The 19607-nt window shown below is 42.3% G+C and overlaps 1 long non-coding RNA gene across 1 annotated transcript in view; it reads left to right on the top strand.

Moving 5' to 3' along the window:
* Positions 1-19607, top strand: part of LOC110343263 — a 184818-nt gene that overhangs the window by 140877 nt on the left and 24334 nt on the right. The window lies entirely within an intron of this gene.

Raw genomic sequence — 19607 nt, 5'->3', positions numbered from 1 at the left:
TTTGCATGCTGTGACCAAATGCCCAACAGATACAGCTTAAGGCAGAGAAAGGTTTGTTTTGGTTCATGGTTTTGGATCCAGTCCATCATGGTAAGAAAGGCATGACATTGAAAACATAAAGCTGTAACTAGTCATACTACAGAACTAGGCACAGGCCTAACATTTCTTAACAGTTAATTTTATCTTTTTTTTTTTTTTTTTGGTTTTTACGAGACAGGGTTTCTCTGTATTGTTTCAGAGGCTATCGGTCCAGCCCGGCCTTGAAATCACAGAGATCCGCCTGCCTCTGCCTCCCGAGTGCTGGGATTAAAGGCGTGCGCCACCACCGCCCGGCTGTTAATTTTATCTTATGTGTATTGGTGTTTTGCCTGCACTCATGTCTGTGTGAGACCATCAGATCCCCTGGAACTGGAGTCATAGGCAGCCGTGAGCTGCCATGTGGGTGCGGGCAATTGAGCATAGGTCCTCTGGAAGGGCAGCCAGTGCTCTTATCCACTGGGCCATCTTTCCAGGCATATGACATAACTTTTAAAGATCTACTTCTAGCCACCTGCTCCAGCCAGCCAGGACCCACAAGCTGAAAGGTCCCCAGACTTCTGAAACAGTGTCACTGTCTGGAGACCTAGTGTTCAAATGTGCAATTCTAGGGGACATTTCAGATTCAATTCAGACTAGCAGAGGTTTTTCTAAAGAATGGAGGTTGATATGGGTATTGTCATAGTTCGTCAAGATTTGCTTGTCTTCCTATTCCATGGGGTCAAAGTCCTTAGGAGAGGGTCTTGAGGATCAGGTGAGACTGGAAACCATTTATGAGCATTGCCTTTGGCAGAATGGTCTGGAAAGAAACTGTAATGAGGAAGAGGGATTCAGAAAAGCCGCACTTCCTGGCATTAAGTCTCAATAGTAAGAATTCACAGTGGATTGAGGTGAGAGATTCAGGGCTGAGGTGACAGGGTATGCATCTGGTTCTTGGGAAAGATTCTTCATAGCAACTTCACAGATATTTGCAGAGACAGAGATTTCATGCTTGGTATTTTGATGGTTTTCATGTTTTATTGGCTCTCAAAAAATCCAACAAGAGGCGTGCCTGATGGGGTGCCCAGTGTCAGAAAGATTTCTGAACCAAGAGACCCAGTTCCAGCCCTGATTTTACCCTCTGGCCCACTGCGTGACCTCAGAGGAACCTCCCATTCCTCTCTGGGATGTAACCCCCCATCTGTAAAATAAGGGGACAGACTATATGACCTCTAAGCCCATGTGCACATCTTGGGGTCCTGGACTCCAGTAGTCAATGATGTGCTTGGCTGAGCTGTTCCCAGCTTAGCTGAGAGGTTGGGGTTCAAGCCTGTTATGGAACTGCCACTCAGCGGTGCCACTGATGGTATTTATTTCTTCTCTCCCTGAGGCACAAAGGACTGTATGAATGACTCTGACATCAGCCTCTGGCCTTGTGTATCTAAGCTGGCCTTGGACACAAATGGAACTAACTCTTAGAGCTCTGTACCACAGACTTTCAGTGACTCCATCCCAACCTTTCTCTCCTGGGCATGTTGTGGCCGAACGCCCTAGAACAGTGGGCTGGCAGGGTAAGTTCCTATTATCAAAGTGTGCAAAATCACAGATGCAGGGATGCTCAGCTGTGAGTTAGAATTCTGTAGCCATTTGAGCAACTCTGAGTAACACTACAGACCTCGGTTTATTCATCCTTAAAATGGAGATATGTGTGTGTGTGCGCGCGCGCGTGCGCGTGCGCGGATGCATGCACACACATGCATACAGGCTCAGGATCAACATCTTCCTCTAACTTGCTCCACTTTGTTATCATTATTTCTTGAGACAGAGTCTCTAACTGAACCTGTAGCCAGGCTGATTGGTCAGCAAATCCCTAGGATCCACCTTTTCCACCCCCTAGCACAGCCATTACATATGTGTGCCACTGTGTATGGTGTGGCTTTTACACAGGTGCCAGGGATCTGAACTCAAGTCCTCATGCTTTCACAGCAAGCATTTTATCCTTTGAACCATCCCCTTAGCCCCGAAATGGGGAAATTAAATTCACCTCACCAGATTAAGAGAGGAAAATGTTATAGTATATGTAAGTACTTACAGTTTAAAGCTGTTATCTACATTAATATAAAATAAAAAATATATCCCCCATATATAAATTATCTCTTATGCTAATACTAATAAATGCACCCTTTATTTGCTGACTCCTTGAACTAACAAAGCATCTTTTTGTGCTCATGGCCTCATTTTATTCTCATGGGGACCTATGAGGAAGATACGGTTATGACTGTTCCATCTGCCAGTGACACAAAGGAAATAAATAGAGTTACAGTCACCCAGAGAGACTTCATCTCTAATCTTCTGCCTGTAAGTGGGAATTTACTACTACTCTCTTAGACTTTCTCAACTGGGCACAGAGCTATAGCACCTGTCTATTGGGCAGCTCTTGGGATAGCCAGTGTCCCTTCACTGATACATGTCAGTCAGCTGTACCTGTGACCCTCTGGGGAGAAGTTTGATAGTCAGTGTATACCCATTTATTTTTACATGACCAGGAGATTTAGTTGAGAATACTCCATGAGAGTCTCCCTAGTTAGACTACTAGAAGCCCTTGTAGAGGTCTGTGCCCAACTGAGAGAGCCCAAAAGAATGGGATGAAGTCCCTTTGGGTGACTGTAATTTGAGGCATTCCATTCTATTCCCCATTTCTGTGCCATTGCCAGATAGAACATGGCCATAACCATATCTTCCTAGTAGGTCCCCACGACAATAAAAAAGGTGGCAGGTGAATTTTCCCATGGCATAGGCTGGTAAGAAGTCTGGGTTGAGACAGGTAACCTGCAAGGTGAGTGAAGGTTGATCCTTGGCTGAGCTTTCTGTGAAGATCCCCGACAAGCCCCCATTCCATTCCGTACAAGTTCCTCACTTGACACACCCATGCCAGGAGTCACACACTAATTCCTCTTCCAGTTTTGTTCCTGCCCTTACTAAGGTCAACCGTGATAGCTCAGAAAAGCCATCTGGACAGCTAGCAGATATCAGCTAGCACAAGAGTATCTGCTTCCTTTCCAGTTAAATGTGAAAATGTCTTTAGAGGGGGAAGGGGCATAATAAATAAATAAATAACAAGCCTTCAGAAACAACACCTTATCAGAATAATAAAATTAAATTATAACAGGGCTGTCAGTGCCACAATATCTGAAGGTGACAAGATGTAATCTCGGTGAAAACATGGGATCTGTCTGTTTATAGATCTAATAAATTATGTTAGAATTGCACTCTTATAAATCCAGGCTGTCGAGGAAACCCAACAACTAATTCATCAGTTGCTCACCGAGAGGACTCCTTCTCCGTTCCAATTGCTCACCATGTAGATAACAAGGAGCCTTACAGGCCGGCTGGTTAAATGTCATTTGTTTCAGAGCAGTAACACGGCATGGATCATTGCTCACACATAGACACCCAATTATATTAACCTGTGCAGCAATACGGTGTAATGACATGACATTAACGCAACCACTTCAGAGAGGCGACAACTTCCCTCCTCAAAGAAGACCAGCCATGGCTTCTCCACAGCAATCCCCCTGTCATTTAAATGCAAAACACAAGCTGAGTGGAAGGAACCAGAGAGTAGCCTCTCTCATACTGCCTCTGATGCCTCATCCTGGGTCAGCTCTGGGGACTGAGATTTTCACTCTGCTCAGCCTTTCCAAGGGACAGAGCCGTCAGCCCATTCCCCAAATCCGAAATTTCTTGCCTTTGGGAGTAGGCCTGGGGTTGCACACAGAATATGGAACTTAGGTTAAAAGACACACACAGAGAGAAAGAAACAGAGAGAGAGAGAGAGAGAGAGAGAGAGAGAGAGAGAGAGAGAGAGAGAGCGCCCCTTACTTGCAGAAGTCAGTATTGAGGCACAAAGGTCCTCGACTTTGTGAGTGTCTGGTTGTGCCATCGAAGACAAACAGCAGTACTTGACTTCAAATCCTTGTTTCTTTCAACTCGACCCCACTGATGCACAGGACCAGCTAATTCTTTACTAAGGAAGATGCATCTAGTACAATATGTGGCCAAATGCCTACTTTCTATGCCCTAGATGCCAGTAATAGTCCCCCATTACCTGTGATGACTGAGCTCACCTCCAAACATTGCCCACTGTCTCCTTGACAATCACATCAACTGAACACGACTGATCCAGGCACAGGTTTTCACTCTGTGAACTTTCAGCACAGATTTTTAAACATCTGTGCTGTTCTAGGCCACTTAGGATGTTCTAGAACTTATTTCATGGAGTAAGTGCCTCTCTGAATCCCTAGTATCTTATCTCTTCATGAAAAAAAATGTACATTTTCCTCTTGGGATTTCGGGTTGGAATCCTAGCCCCATGGTTCAATGGTGGAGACCACTAGGTCTTAGTGGGTTTATCTGTGCAGAGTGAATACTGGCCACAATGAGCTTGTACCATTGTGGGGGCTAGGACTAGTACAGGAAAGAGGCTGAAAGTATGGCACATGGGAAGCCTTTGGCACTTTGTGTTGTTATTTCCTGGACAGACTCATGAAGGGTCTTGGAGTCCCAATGATATAGTGAACGTTCAAACCTCAAGGCTAGAGTCTGACCAGGGGTCAAGACAAGTCAAAGTAGTGCTTGAACAGAGCTTAAATCCTAGTAGAAGTAGTCAGTGATGCAGCCAGTGAGGGTGAACTATGCATGACCAGAGAAGCTCAAGGGTAATGAGTACTGGCCATATTAATCACCATCCATCAGTCAATCAAAAATTAGCATTGTATGTTAAAGATAATGGTAAGTACTTTCCAAATATTACACCATTTATTCATCAAAATAGCCTTTTGAGCAATGTTCAGTCATCTCCATTCTACAGAGAAGATGAAGCACAGAGGAACTTGGTACCTTGCCCAGTGTCACCCAGTCAGTAAGCAATGCACCTGGGACTTGAACCCAGGCATCCATCTTTCCTCATCTGCATCCTCAGTCATTAAATGCTGCAGATAACTCCAGTGCATGTCTTTTGTAGGAATAAGGATGCCCAGCTCTGTCAGGGTTGATACAGTGCTGGCTTTGGGAAGTGGTGGATCCTGGAACACATGTGGGAACTCAGGGGATGGAGCACAAATGTATTGTTCACATGAATTCTTCAGGAAAGCGGAGTTGTCTCAGCCATAATTTTGTGTCTTCACTTATCATGAGCCATCAGCTGTAGAGTATAGATAGAAAGAGTACTGAAGAGTTGTGAAGAGGATCAGAGTGTGTCATTAGCTTTGTGGAATAAGTTAGGGGTTCAAGTAGCCAGATGGGCAGCAAAGAACAGCCAAAGAAAATTCCATTTTGTTTATCAGAAAAGTACTATTACTATAAGAGTTTTCTCCCTTCCCTCTCTCCATCCCTTCCTCCCTTTCCCCTTTCCCTCCTTCCCTCTTGGAGGAGCATTGATAAACATGGAAAAAGGAAGTGCCGAGGCCTCTGAGAAACTCTACATCATAAATAGGGAGCATAGTACTCACACTGTTTTATAGTTAAAAACCCAATTGGAGAGATGGCTCAGTGGTTAAGAGTACTTGCTACTCTTCCAGAGGACCTGGGTTTTTGGGTTGGGTCTCATCACACTCATCTGGTGCCTCACAACTGCTTGTAGCTCCAGTTCTGGGGATCTGATGCCCTCTTTTAGTCTCCATGGACACTGTATTCATGTGGTGGTTATAGATACCTTAAGCACACACACACACAACCAAAATCAATCAAACAAAGAAAACAGAACAACAAAATTGTCAAATCTAATATATATGTATACATAAAACTGACTTCAATTTCCAACACCCAAACCAGCAGAATAATGAACAAAAAAGTAAAATCATTAAAAATAGCTTTAAAAGATTTAGTTACGCATTTGCTAATTTGAACTAATGGCAGATGAGGCAGACATTACATTTGGGATCAGGAATGTTGGATAAATTGAAAAACTCTAGCAAAATGCAAGAGGGAAAAAGTACGTATAGAACAAAGCATGGGCTCAAACATGACCGTTGCTAATCTTTAAAATGATTAGCATCGTTGGGAGACATATTTTTTAGATTTGTAAACCAATGAAATCTGAACCTGAGGGCATGGTTTAACTGGTAGAGTACTTGTCTAGCATACATGAGGTTCTAAAACACCGCATAAAACTTGCCATGGTTATGCACACCTGTAAGCTCAGCACTTAGGAGGTGGAGGCAGGGATCAAGGTCAGAATCATCTTCAGCCACATAGTAAGTTTGAGGTCAGCCTAAGCTATTTGAGACCCTGTCTTTGTGTGTGTGTGTGTGTGTGTGTGTGGAGAGAGAGAGAGAGAGAGAGAGAGAGAGAGAGAGAGAGAGAGAGAGAGAGAGAGAGAGAGAGAGAGAGAGAGAGTGTCTCACCATGTCACTCTGGCTGTCCTGGAACTTACTATGTGTACCAGGCTGACCTTGGACTCAAAAGGGTCCACCTGCCACTGCCTCCCAAGTGCTGGGATTAAAGATGTGTGCTACTTTGTTTGATAGTCTGTCTTTAAAGAAAACACACTGGCATTTGTAGAAATATGGATGAACCTGGAGGACACTAAGTGAAGTAAACCAGACACAGAAAGACAAAGTCTTTCTTGTAGACATAGAGATAATAGTGCTTATCAAAAGCTTGGAAGGGAAGGGAAGAGGGGAATTGGAAAATGTTGTCTACAAGTATGATACTGTGGTTAGAGAAAGGAAATCAGAGTTGGTGAGATGCCTCAGCAGGTAAAGGTTCTTGTTGCCAAATCAGATGATCTGAGTTCAATTCCCAGGAGCCACATGGTAGGAGAGCACTGGCTCTGACCTCCTCACATGTACCATGCCATAACAATAAATAAATGACTGTATAAAAAGGTAGGGAAATATGTTCTACTCTCCCATACACAGTGTCAACCATTAGTGACTCTGGAGTTTTGGGGACAATCAACAGAATGCTGTGAGGAAAAGAACATGGTTCAAAAAAAAGCCAAATTATTCACAATCAAGTTATTCAACCATAAAGATCAAAGCCCGTGCTACACACAAAGTGACACACCCTAAAATGTAAAAAGCATGCAAATAAGATTCTTTTTAAATTTTTTTTGGATTTTATGTGTATGAGTATTTGACTGTTTTGCCTGCATGTATGTCTGTGTACCATGTGTTTACATAGTGCCAGTGGAAGTCAGAAGATGGCACTAAATTTTCTTAAACTGGAGATATGGGTGGTTATGAGGTGCCTGTGGATGCTGGGAATCAAACTTGTGTCTGTTGTAAGAGCAGCAAGTGCTCTTAACCTCTGAGTCATCTCTCCAGCCCTGCAAATAAAATTCCTGAAGGTAGACTCCATATGAATGATATAAACAAAGTTCAGAAGATATAAATTAGAGTTGTGGACATTAAAATCCCTTAACTATGAGGTCAGGTATGAGGGTGCATATGTGTAATCCCAGAATGAGGGAAGCTTCATCAAGAAGATCCCAAGTTAGAACTCAGCCTGAGCTACATGAAGAGAAAGAAAGAACAAAACAAGAGGAAGCAAAATCCAGATAAATACGGAACTAGTTATTTTATTTTAGCAATCATAAATATGGTCACTTAGCAATGCGAAGACCCATGCAATGTAAGAGGTTATGATTTTTGTGTCCCCTTTAGAGGCATTAACTGAAGTGATTTAGCTCATTGCACCGATGAACAAACAGACTTAAGTTCAAGAACGGTTTCCACAAAGGAATCCAGCCCCCTAGAGGCCATGAGCAAGCAGGCTCCTTGCTAAGCCTGGGATATGAAGCAGAGAGGACAATCTGCAGATGCTTTCGGATACTCTTCCTTGTACTTTTTTATTTTTCAAATGTTTTCTTAATAACTAAAAAAGCCATCGTGTTGTTGGAAAATGAAACTAACAACAAAAACCCAAAGAATAATATAAAATAGTGATGTAGTCAGATGGACAATTCTGGGTTTTTAAGTAAAATAAACTTTAATAAAAAAAACATAAGGATTTCCAGATTTCAAGCAAGAAAATAGACAGAAACTACTTACAAACGTCATACAAGATTCGAACTAACATCAAAATGACCTAGAAAGACAAGCTAGATTCACCATAGAAGACACTAGAACAGTGGTTCTCAACCTGTGGGCCTCGACCCTCTCACAGGGGTTGCACGTCAGATACTCTGCATATCAGATATTTACAATACAGTTCAGAACAGTAGGAAATTACAGTTATGAAATAGCAATGAAAATAAGTGTATGGTTGGGGTCACCACAGCATAAGGAACTGTATTAAAGGGTCAAAGCCTTAGGTAGGTTGAGAAACAGTTCACTAAGAGAAAGTAATATAGTTTAATACATTTTCCCTATAATGAGAAAAATTAAAGTTGTGACTCTTGACGTGTTGAACAATGTAATATTCAAACGTATAAAATGGACACTGTTAGCAAAGAAAGGGGAAGTAAAAAAGCTATGGAGGAGTCTACTATAAGTCACACAGGTAAAATGCATAGAGATAATTATGAATTGAGAAATATAAACTTTTTTTAACCTGTGTATCACATTGAGGTCTTCTCAAGATTTTGATAAAAATTTCCAACCTTGGCTGGATGGTGGTGGCGCATGCCTTTAATCCCAGCACTTGGAAGGAAGAAGCAGGCATATCTCAGTGAGTTTGAGGCCAGCCTGGTCTACAAAGTGAGTTCCAGGACAGCCAGGGCTATTACATAGAGAAACCCTGTATCAAAACAAAACAACCCAAAATTTCCAAGCTTTTGCCACGGTTAGTACCAGGGACATGAAACGCTCCTTGAGACCTACAACCTCACTTCTTTCTGCTCCTTCTGGCCTCCTTCCTGTGAGTCTGTGTGATTTGTTTTTTTTTTTTAACAAAAAACACAGTTTCCCAAAAACATGCACCTAAGTCAAATATTTGTGGATTTAGTAACTAAATGAAAGGTGAGGGATTGTGTCCTATGGAAGAGTCTGCCAGTCACTGTTCCCTGCTCTGTCCATCTCCCCACTTGACATGTCCATTTTTCTTTACATGGGCCCATGCTCCCCTAGACCAGATGGTTGTGGGTGATCTCAGAGTGGCAGCCTCTATGAATCCCAATTTGTTTTCTACTGCTTTCCTTTGACTTACATGATGCCACACCTCTTCAGAAATTGACTACCCACAGTGCCACAGTCCACAAACCTAGAAATGTGAAAAACATTTGAGGGACATTTTGAATACACAGTTTCACTATGCTATCTTTGGTTAATTACACAGACACATCGCTGTTCTCAAATACTAAACTTCTGCTCTTCTTAGACAGATCTTTCTTGCTATGTCTTTTCATTTTAAAATCTTTTCAAGTAATTTTACAATTATGTGAATATAATTAATAAAAACAACCTTCTATGGTACCATACAAGACACATGGAACATAGGCAAAATAAATGTTAGAAAAAAATAAATATTAAACATAGATTCTAATTTTTCCTGTACCAATCAGAAAATATTGTACAAAGAAGAAATATTGAAACAAAATATTCTTATATAGTTGGCATACATCTTTAATCCCAACACTCATGAGGCAGAGGCAAGCAGATCTGTGTGAGTTCAACTCCAGCCTGGTCTATATAGAGAGTGCTAGGTCAGCCTGGACTACAAAGTAAGACTTATTTTTTTAAAAAAAGTTGTTCTTATATGAGACATAAAGAAATCAAAATTAAAGTTTCATGTCAAATTCTATGAATACAGAAAATAACAAAAGCAGGAAAGTATAAGAAAACTGAAAGGAAAGTATTTAATTAGTGAAAAGGAAACCAATATTTTTGGGCTAAGGAGAACCTAAATTAGCAATCAAGATAGGTAAAACAAAATGAGAACATTTATCAACTTAAGGAATGTGGCCAGAACAGTAATCAAATGCAAACACATTTCCTTAAGTAATCAATTGTTAAGACAACAGCACAAAAAAAATCAAAGAAGTATCTCACTGTTGAAATGATGGGTAAATACTTAGTTTTGAAAATAGATGACAAATGTTTTTCAAGGACAGAAGCAGTGAAGAATAACTGATTAGGAAAACAGCAAAGTTGACAACAGAACCCAAGAGGAGTTCCAGGCATGCCAATAAAAATCCTTTGCATAACTAATAAGATGTTCAAATTGTGACTACATTGTTAGATGTGGAGAAGGGTGTCAGCCTTATAGAGCTAGAATTTAAGGGTGATGTCAGTAGCCATGCCCAAGTGATCCTATGTGTATTTGACACTATCTGCACCAATATTGCTCATCTCTCTGTGTTATATGAAAAATTCCCTTTACAGCCTTAAAATCCTGCATGGTTTCCAGCAGGTTGGAAGCCATTCTTCATTCAGAGCAGTGGAGGGCTGTGGGGGTACATGCTCTCCATGTTTAGCCTGGATAACTCAGAGGAAACAAATGGTGGCTTTGTGTATGAGTCCCTGTTGAAAGTCACAAGGGCAGACTCTCCAAATTGCTGGCATTGATTTGTAATCAAGATGCTTCTCAGATGGGCAGTTCTTTATAGTGAGCTACAACAGAGGAAGCAGCAGGGATATGCTTACTTAACAGTGGTCAATAGCATTCTAAGGTAAAGTCAGTGGATTTAAGAAGTCAATTGCTATGATGTAAGAACAGGACAAACACAACTGTTATGGTATAAGGATAAGACAAGAAGGGAAAATAATATAAAGAGCAATACTGTCATCAAGATGAAGACTGTGGAAGAATTTGATGAGATTCTCTATTTCTAATTCTTTAAAAATCCTAGTTAATGTGGAATGAAATAGTCTCTATTCTTCAAAAATTCTACCGTAAACTAATAACAAATTCATACATAATGGTGAACCACAAAAGGCATTTTCATTGAAATCAATAGTAAGATAAGAATACCCCTCCACCTATTAGATCAGTGGTTCTCAACCTTCCTAATCTATGCCCCTTTAATACTCATGTTGTGGTGATCCCCAGCCATAGAGTTATCTTTATTCATAACTGCACTTTTCCTACTGTTATGAAAATGAATCATAATGTAAATATCTGATATCCAGGATATCTGATATGTGACCCTTTGAAAAGGTCATTTGACCCCAGAGGGGTCTCCACCCACAGTTTGAGAACCACTGTACTAGATAAGGTTAGTAACAGTCCTCTTATTGTGGATGATTAGAAATGGCTCCAGACATTGCTGGATGTCCTTTATGGTGTAAAATCAGCTCTGGCTGAGAGCCACCATTCTAAAAGGTCTAGTAAATGCAATGGGAAAAAACTGCTAATAGTTAGATATCAAAGAGAAAGTGGCCATTATTTGCAGAAGTGGTATTCAGCATTCTAGAAAACTTAAGAGAATTGTTGGACTTATTGAGAATTGGGGTAGGGGTTCATTCAAGTGCTTGACTATATGGAAAATATACAAAAAAGTATGTAAAATTTCAAAGACTTATTACAAAATATAACAAAAAAGACATTGCAATAGCAACAGAATTGAAAATCTTGAATAATAAAATTACCAAGATATGGACTGAAATACATAGGAAGAAAACATACAACTAATAGAAGGTGACATTCTTAGACTCAAATCCAGAGTAACCTTTTAAAAACATGAATGTGTGTCATAATTATTTCCTATTGCCTTCAATTAAATCTAGAACCTTCTGTCTTTGTTTTGTGTTGACCAACATTGTTCTTTGTATCGTACCCACTTCCTGGGTTCCATCTGGACCCGGGATTCTTGAATATGCCACCTCATGCCATTTCAATCTGGCATGCACTTGCCAGAGTGCTCATCTTACACAGTGTAGTCTCAGTATGATCCCTACAATGTAACTCTCCTCTACTCTCATTTCATTAGACTGTAGAAGGCTCTCTAACTCATGGGTACAGAATTGAGTGTGATGTCCTGGGTGAGGTCTGATGGGAGGAAAGTTTTGTTATCTCCCTTCCCTTACTATCTTATTGATCTGGTTTTTAGCATAAAAAACAGGCAGACTTTTAATTAATTTTTAAATGCGATAAAGTGATCGAGGTTCATTTTAGCAAGCAAAAAAAAATTAAAGCAGACAGGAGAACCATGCCAAGTGACAACAGCCTGTCCCATTTATTATCTTGTGAGCCTCAATTTTCCCTTCAAAAGGATGGGGATAGGAGTGCTTTCTCATAGGGCTTTGTTATTAGCTACTCTATAGCATCTATTATTTCCCTTTCTGTGTCCCAGTCAATCACAGACAGAGTCTCCTACCATCTTTTTCCCCCTTTTACTCAGCACTTCTGTGCCAACATAGTGCATTGTCTAGACTATTACCAAAGCTTCTTGGTCAGATTCTCTGCCCCCACTGCCTTCTTAATTCTTCCTATGAATAGCTGCCCTTTCAATACTTTTGATGATTTCCCATTGCATTCCCCCAATGTAAACTTTCTCTCTGCAGTTGTAGCACATCCCCCTTTCTGCTCTCATCTTCTGCTCCCTGGCTCTGCACAGCCCATGCCCAGTGTGTCTCAGCAACACCTTGGTTTATAAAGCTACGGCCAGAGAAAGAGTGTTTTCCCTTGATGTTCAGCTGCTCTCCTCTGCAAGGATTCCCAGCTAAGAGAAAGATCACAGCAGAATGCATTCTTCCACACATACAGCAAGTGTGTCTCACCAGGGAGAGGCATTGGAAAAAATGGTTGCAGACTAGCTGGGGCCAGCAAGAAGGATACTAGGTAGGTTTCTCTCTCAAAGCCAGAGAACTAGCCCTGGGGCTTGGGAGGCCCCATTTCTGAGCACAGCAGCCTCCCCCTACCCAACACCTCATTGGTCACGGACAGTTCTATTTCACGGTCAATTGGCCATAATTTCAATTATGTAGGAAGCTTTTATTTCACATGCAAATTCCAAAACATCTCAGAAATCTGTGAAAAGGCCTAGGTATGAAAGACTAGGAATTTAAGTCTGAGGTGAGAATTATCTGTCATTCTCCATCACTATGATTAGGTCTTGGCCTGCACAGGGTGTTGTAAGGATGATGGTCTGGCACATAATGGATAATAGACATTAGTTTGTATTTATTTTTAGCAAAGTCATTTGGCTAAATGCAACACCTTGTGCACTGATACACACAAAATTTCTAAAAAGTTATACCAAGTGTCTTGAAGGTTATTCTTTCTCCTCTCTTGTGATAAGAACACAGCCAGGAACCTATCTTTTTAACAAATTACCAAGTGTTGTTAACCAGTTGCCCTTGTTGGATATGCTACTGGATTGCATAAGACAGTGGGGTGCGGGTGAAAGCATGACATTTTCTTTTCTGTGTTTATTTTCTGTTTAGTTTTTGAAACAGGATCTCTCTATGTAGCCCTGACTGTCCTGGAACTCACTGTGTAGACCAAGCTGGCCTCAAACTCACAGAGATCTGCTGGCTTCTACCTCCCGAGTGCTGGGGTTAAAGGTGTGTGCCACAACACCTAGCACATAGGGCAATGTCATACAAACGTATAATGTACTTTGAGTGTTTACCCCCACCCTGTGCCCACCCATACCTACTTATCCTCTTCATCCTCCCTCCTGTTAGTCTTTGTTCTTCTGGACAGTTCAGTTTCTACTTTCATATCACATATACATAACTTTATATATCCATCTAAGAGCTACAAATGAGAGAAAAATATGAGATAGTTGCCTAAGACTGACTTAATTTGGATCAAGCCATTACATCCATTTCCTTTAAGTGATGTAACTTTATTATTGTTTATGGTTGAATAAAATTATTTTATGGTTGGGCATGGTGGCATGTCTTTCTTTCTTTTTTTTTTTCTTCTTTGGCTTTTCGAGACAGGGTTTCTCTATATTGTTTTGGAGGCTATCCTGGAACTAGCTCTGTAGACCAGGCTAGTCTTGAACTCACAGAGATCTGCCTGCCTCTGCCTCCCGAGTACTGGGATTAAAGGCGTGTGCCACCAACACCCGGCTGGTGGCATGTCTTTAATTCCAGTACTTGGGAGGCAAAGGCAGGCAGATCTCTGTGCATTCAAGACTAACCTGGTCTATATGGCAAGTTCCAAGCCAGCCAGAGCTAAAAAAAAAAAAAAAAGACAACAACAAATAGGAATAAAATAAAATAGCTGTTGTAGACAGTGGCTGGTATAAGCACTGATGTGCAAGTGTCTCTGTGATATTGTTGACTCAGTCCTGCAGGTAAATACCCAGGAATACAATAGATCTACTTTCAACATTTACTTTTTTGAAATCTCCCTACTGATCTCTATAGGGCTAAACTTATTTACATTTCCACCAGCAGTCTACAGGTGTTCCCTTTTATCCTCATCAGTATTTGCTGTTATTTATTTTAATAAAGATTATAGACTAGGGCAAGATGGAATCTATCATCTGTCTGTCTGTCTATCTATCCATCTATCTTTCATCTATCTATCTATCTATCTATCTATCTGTCTGTCTGTCTGTCTATCTATCATCTATCTATTGTGTGTATGTGCACACTATGGTGCGTGTATGTAGGTCAGAGGACATGCAGGAGCCTGTTATCTCCTTTCACTGTGTGGACTCTGGAGATCAAACACAGGGCATCAAGCTTGGTGGCAGGTGCCCTTACTCTCTGGACTCCTTATTGTTTTAACTTGCATTTCTCTGATAGCTATCTGATAGCTATTGAGCAACAGCAAGCCAGGTGTCATCTTGGAAGTGGAGAGCTGCCCTCAGAAGACAGTTGAACTCGCTGAAGCCTTGAGCTTTGCTTTTCCCGTCTTTAGGACTGTGTGAAAATAAATATGTTTTATAAATGATTGTTGGGTCTCAGGTATTTTTTTACAGTGGCACAGGCTTAGATAACCACCATGATGCTGTCTGGAGGAGAGAGGAGGACCTGACACATGGAGAAATCTTGGCATCTCCATTTCTAGCTTGGGAATCAACCACTCAGAGAGCAAAGGGACTGCCCCAGCATCACTTAAACCTATGTATGGGAGCGGAGCTAGGAAATGAAGCAGAACTGTCGGCCTCTAAAGTTCATGATAGTTCATTTTCCTCAAAACATCATGCTTGAACCATGCAGGAGATATAGGGAGTGTTATGTGTTGTCATTCTTGACCTTCCTGACCTGTGACCCCTGCCTCTAATGTGGCTCACATACATGCACAAACACTGTCACACACAGGGCTACAGATATATACATGTTTGTATTTGGTGAAATTTTTATGGAAACAAAATACTATAGCAGTCACTGGATGTGGATACTCTGATCACACAGAGAAGGGTGCTTTATTAGAGGCGTAATTGCATAATCTACAAAGCCACGTGGTTGGATCTTGATCCCATTTCCCAGCTATGTCAACTCAGCCAGTCCCTTATCTTGAGACTTTTTCTTTTCTTGGTGTGATTGTTATCTGTGAGAATCTATACACATGTCTCTCTGGATGCAGTATCAGAGAAGGAAGCTGGAAGACAGCACAGCGACCTCAGAGCCTGTCCCCGAAGTTAGGCTGAGGTTCCAGTGGCGGCTGCAATGTCTGCCCTGATCCTTCTCATGCTGAGGTGTCAGTTTCCACGGAGATCAGGTATCAAGCCAGGAGTGGCCAAGGCCAGCTAGAGGAGATGTGGAGGCTGGGGTTGGGGGTGTTGCTGTGGGCTTGTACTTGGGTGCGGGTATGAGTTTGCCTTTGCGCAGGAGTGGGCAATCGTGTTTCTCCCTTAGAATTTGCCTGACTGCTCCCAGGGCTGAGGTCTTGTCTGAAGCCTTTCAGGCTGATAGATAGATAACAGGTAGACATTCCCAGAGGTAACCCAATGCCGTGATTAAGAACATAGTCTGTGCCTTTGAACTTATCTGGATGGAACTAACCCCTATGTTCAGTTTACAGCTTTGTAAATATCTACACAACTCTTATGTAACCTATTCTCTCTCTCTCTCTCTCTCTCTCTCTCTCTCTCTCTCTCTCGTGTGTGTGTGTGTGTGTGTGTGTGTGTGTCTGTGTAAGCCAGAGGTTTATGTATAGTGTCTTTCTTCATCTCTTCTCAACCTTATTTTTTGAGACAGGTCCTCACTGAACCTGGAACTTGCTGATTAGCTAGATTGGCTGGCCAGTGGATTCCAGACTTTCCTGTCTCCCTTCCCCAGTACTGGGATTGCAGGTTTATGTACCGAGCCTGGCTATTTACATGGGTGCTCGGAATCTGAAATCATGCCCTCACATTGCCGACATGAGCACTTTACCCACTGAGCCATTTCCTCAGCCTCCATACTCAGGCTTGTTCAATTTTCCTAGCTTTACTAAAGAAATTATAACTGATTTAGAGACTGTGTTGGCCTATGTGAAAGTTATTTGTCATTGGCTGAACTTAGCAGGACCCTGCAGTGTCACAGTGGGAACAAAATATGCTAAATTGAACAGACAGATATAGGCTATAGGCCCAGGATCACCCTTCAAGACACTTTGACAGAGGAATTGCCCTCAGGTTAGCCTGGGAGCCAGCAGACCGCGGTGTAGTATGGAATCACCACTGTGCATCCTGGGAAAGATACCTCATCTCTCTGAGTCTCGACTTCCTCTTTTCAGCTTTCAGAGGTGTTGAAGAAAATGTGCTGTCAATCATTTGCTTTAGCATCATTTTTTTTCTGACTTTCTAGACAAGTCAAATCTCCCTGTCTGATGTGTTCACCATTGGGCTCCTGCCTATCAGCCTTGTCTACATGCTCTTGGGGCCCTTATTCAAGGGATGATTTGCTTCCAGTTTCCTCCACTTGATTATGAGCTCCATGAACAAGGGCCTTTCCAATCATGGAAGATAGACAGGATAGGTAACAGTTCCAGTTTGAAGGAACCTGAAGAGACATGCCCCTAAATTCGACCTTGAACTGAGGAGATGAAGGGCTATCAAGAGCATCACTGGGAGAAATTATAAATTTTGGAAATGGATAATGAACCAGATCCTGTCACATATGTGTTAAATCCCCCCCTTTGTTTTTTCAAGACAGGATTTCTTTGTGTAGACTTGATTGTCCTGGAACTCACTCTGTAGACCAGGCTGGCCTTGAACTCACACAGTTCTGCCTGTCTCCACCTCCCCAGTGCTGGGATTAAAGGTGAGTGCTGCCACCACCCCACCTCCTAATTTTAACGAGTAAGAATGTGATGTTCTTAGAACGTGAAGTCCGGATGTGACCAGAGACTAGATACAGGGGTGTTTTCTCAGACATTTCTACAAAATGATTATATATTCTTGGATGGAGAAACTCAGTGTTGCCATGCCCCGAGAAGAGATGGACCAGAAGAGAATTGATCGTCAGAGCTATGTCACCACTCAGGCGTGCTAGGAGGTGGGGCTTATCCACAATAACCTCCAACTCCCTCCCACCACATCAGCTTCCCAGTTGTCAGAGACATACATTCTGCTGTTTATATACTAACTGCGCTCCCCGTCAGAACCCTCTAGAAAATACACCAGAACAAAATTAACTTGACAGGGAAATGGATATTTGGATAAAGCTTCATCTTAAGACAGTAATTTATCATGTTTCATTGTACATCTTCACAAAACCAGGACCACGGGTGGTTTAGCTGAAATGAGGGGATTCATTACTCTGGAGACATCCCTAGCACAGAGGCTGTGAGATGTGGGGAACGGATGGGGAGCAGACACCAAATGGGTCCCCTACATGTGCCAGATATGGGTGAGTCCTCTTATGTACAGCCTCAGCCCAGTGTTGACAGTGACTTTAGAGATAATTATCAATGCCCAGGTTTACAAATGAGGAGACTGAGACTCTGTGGAGCCTTAGTGCTGAGATCACCCAGTTGGGACATGGTGGACCGGTGTTCAGAGGAGAGAAGTACTGTTCTTTTCCCGCAAAGGCCCAGATGGGCTGCGTGGTTCCATGACATCATAGGGGGGGAAGACCTGTTTCTGAGGGTTTAGACAGCTATAGCACTGTCCTACCCTTAGATGCACATTCCTCCTGGGTATTCTTGCTGATGTTTGTAGGTGCTGTGCAACCACAGAGAGGAATAAGGACTCTCAGTGAGAGAGATCAAGAAGCTGGTCTGCATAAGTTACACAGGCATTTGCTCATTCATTCATTCTGCAAACACAGATTGACTCCTACTACATATTAGACATTGGGGGATAGCACAGAGCTTAAGAGTTTAGACTTTCAAAATCCTGTCTCTAGTCTAGCAGCATCAAGGCCCCACCCAGATGTCACAAATCAGAAACTCTGGGAGGTGAGGTCTAGCAGTGCGAGCACCAGCAAGCTTTCCTGGTTGTTCTGATGCACGCTAAAGTTTGAGAATGACTCTCTGTGAGTGCACATAAAATAATGACAGGATGTGATAATAGTCAGAGACAAAGGTGCTTGACAGCAGTGGCTATAACAGTGGTAAACAGCCCAAGACTGCACTGTGATGTCCTTGTCTCTTCCACGCTGGGAACCTGCTGTCTTCTTGTCTTCACACTGAGAGGCTTTATAGAGCATTCACATTTAGTGAGTAACCCCTAGCCTAGCTCTGTTGGGGTACCTTGGTCTTACTGAAAGCCCAGAGATAACCTGGGGGCCTTGAGGGTGGGGGCAGCTGACAGGGAGTTAACTGGGTCTCAAGAGAGCAGATGTCACCTCTGGTTTGTCTCCTCCTCTTCATGAGGCAAGGCATGCCATGCGGGTGAGTCCACCAGGGCTTGCAGTAAACAGTGATTCAATCTTGTGGTTTCAAGCTGGGTAGGGAGTGTGAGAAAGTTTGGGACAATAGTTCACAAATGTCAATGTGCAAAGAAACATCACATAGGGAGCTTATCAGATATCCATATGGCAGGCTACACCTGCAAATGATTCTTTGTCAGGTCTGGGGGAGGCCCAGGATTTGCATAGCCTACCAATCCCAGGATGATCTCAGTGCCGGCAGCTCTGATGAGTACCTTTTAAAAAATGTTTTCTTGCAAGGTGTACTCAAAGGGTCCTGGCCCTGGCTTATCATCTGACCAATCCCTGGCTGCAGGGCACCTGAAGAAAAGCCTGTGTCTCAGTTTTCTTGGAAGAGGATGAGTAGCTCTCCCTGCCTGATGGGTGGCTATGGGGATTAGAGGGGAACTGTAGTCTGGCTGTGGAGTGGTTAATGGCCCTGAATGCAGTAGTGGCATAATGAAGGTTTTTCTCATTTCATAAAAGTTGCTTTGAAATCGAATTAGAATATGAGAGTTGAGATCTCTGTCTATTTTTACACAAAGAATGAGTTCAGTGGGGATAATCAATACTGGAGTATGAGCTGCCAGTCAGCTTTTCCTGAGTCTGGGGAAGTTTCTTTGGGGAAGAGCTCTTGGGACAAGAGGATGGAGGGATCTGGCTAGAGATGGACTGGACTTCAAATGTGAGAACAGGAAAGGGTAAGTTTCAAATCTCTGAATTCTTGCAAATGCCTCATTGGGTATACCTGAGGGCAAAGAGTGGGTTGCTGAAGTGTGTGGTGTGTGGTACCCTGTGTCTGATTAGAGGAAGCAGTTACACTTCTTTTGATTAAGTTGCTCTGAGGCCAATTTAGTGAAAAGGAGCATGAAAAGTTTAAAGCCAGATTCTAAGTGGGAGCTCAGCCTC

Source organism: Mesocricetus auratus, unplaced genomic scaffold (genome assembly GCF_017639785.1).
Source record: "Mesocricetus auratus isolate SY011 unplaced genomic scaffold, BCM_Maur_2.0 Super-Scaffold_100028, whole genome shotgun sequence".
Lineage (NCBI taxonomy): Eukaryota > Metazoa > Chordata > Mammalia > Rodentia > Cricetidae > Mesocricetus > Mesocricetus auratus.
Note: the sequence above shows the minus strand (reverse complement) of the source record. Positions and strands in the feature narration are given on the sequence as shown.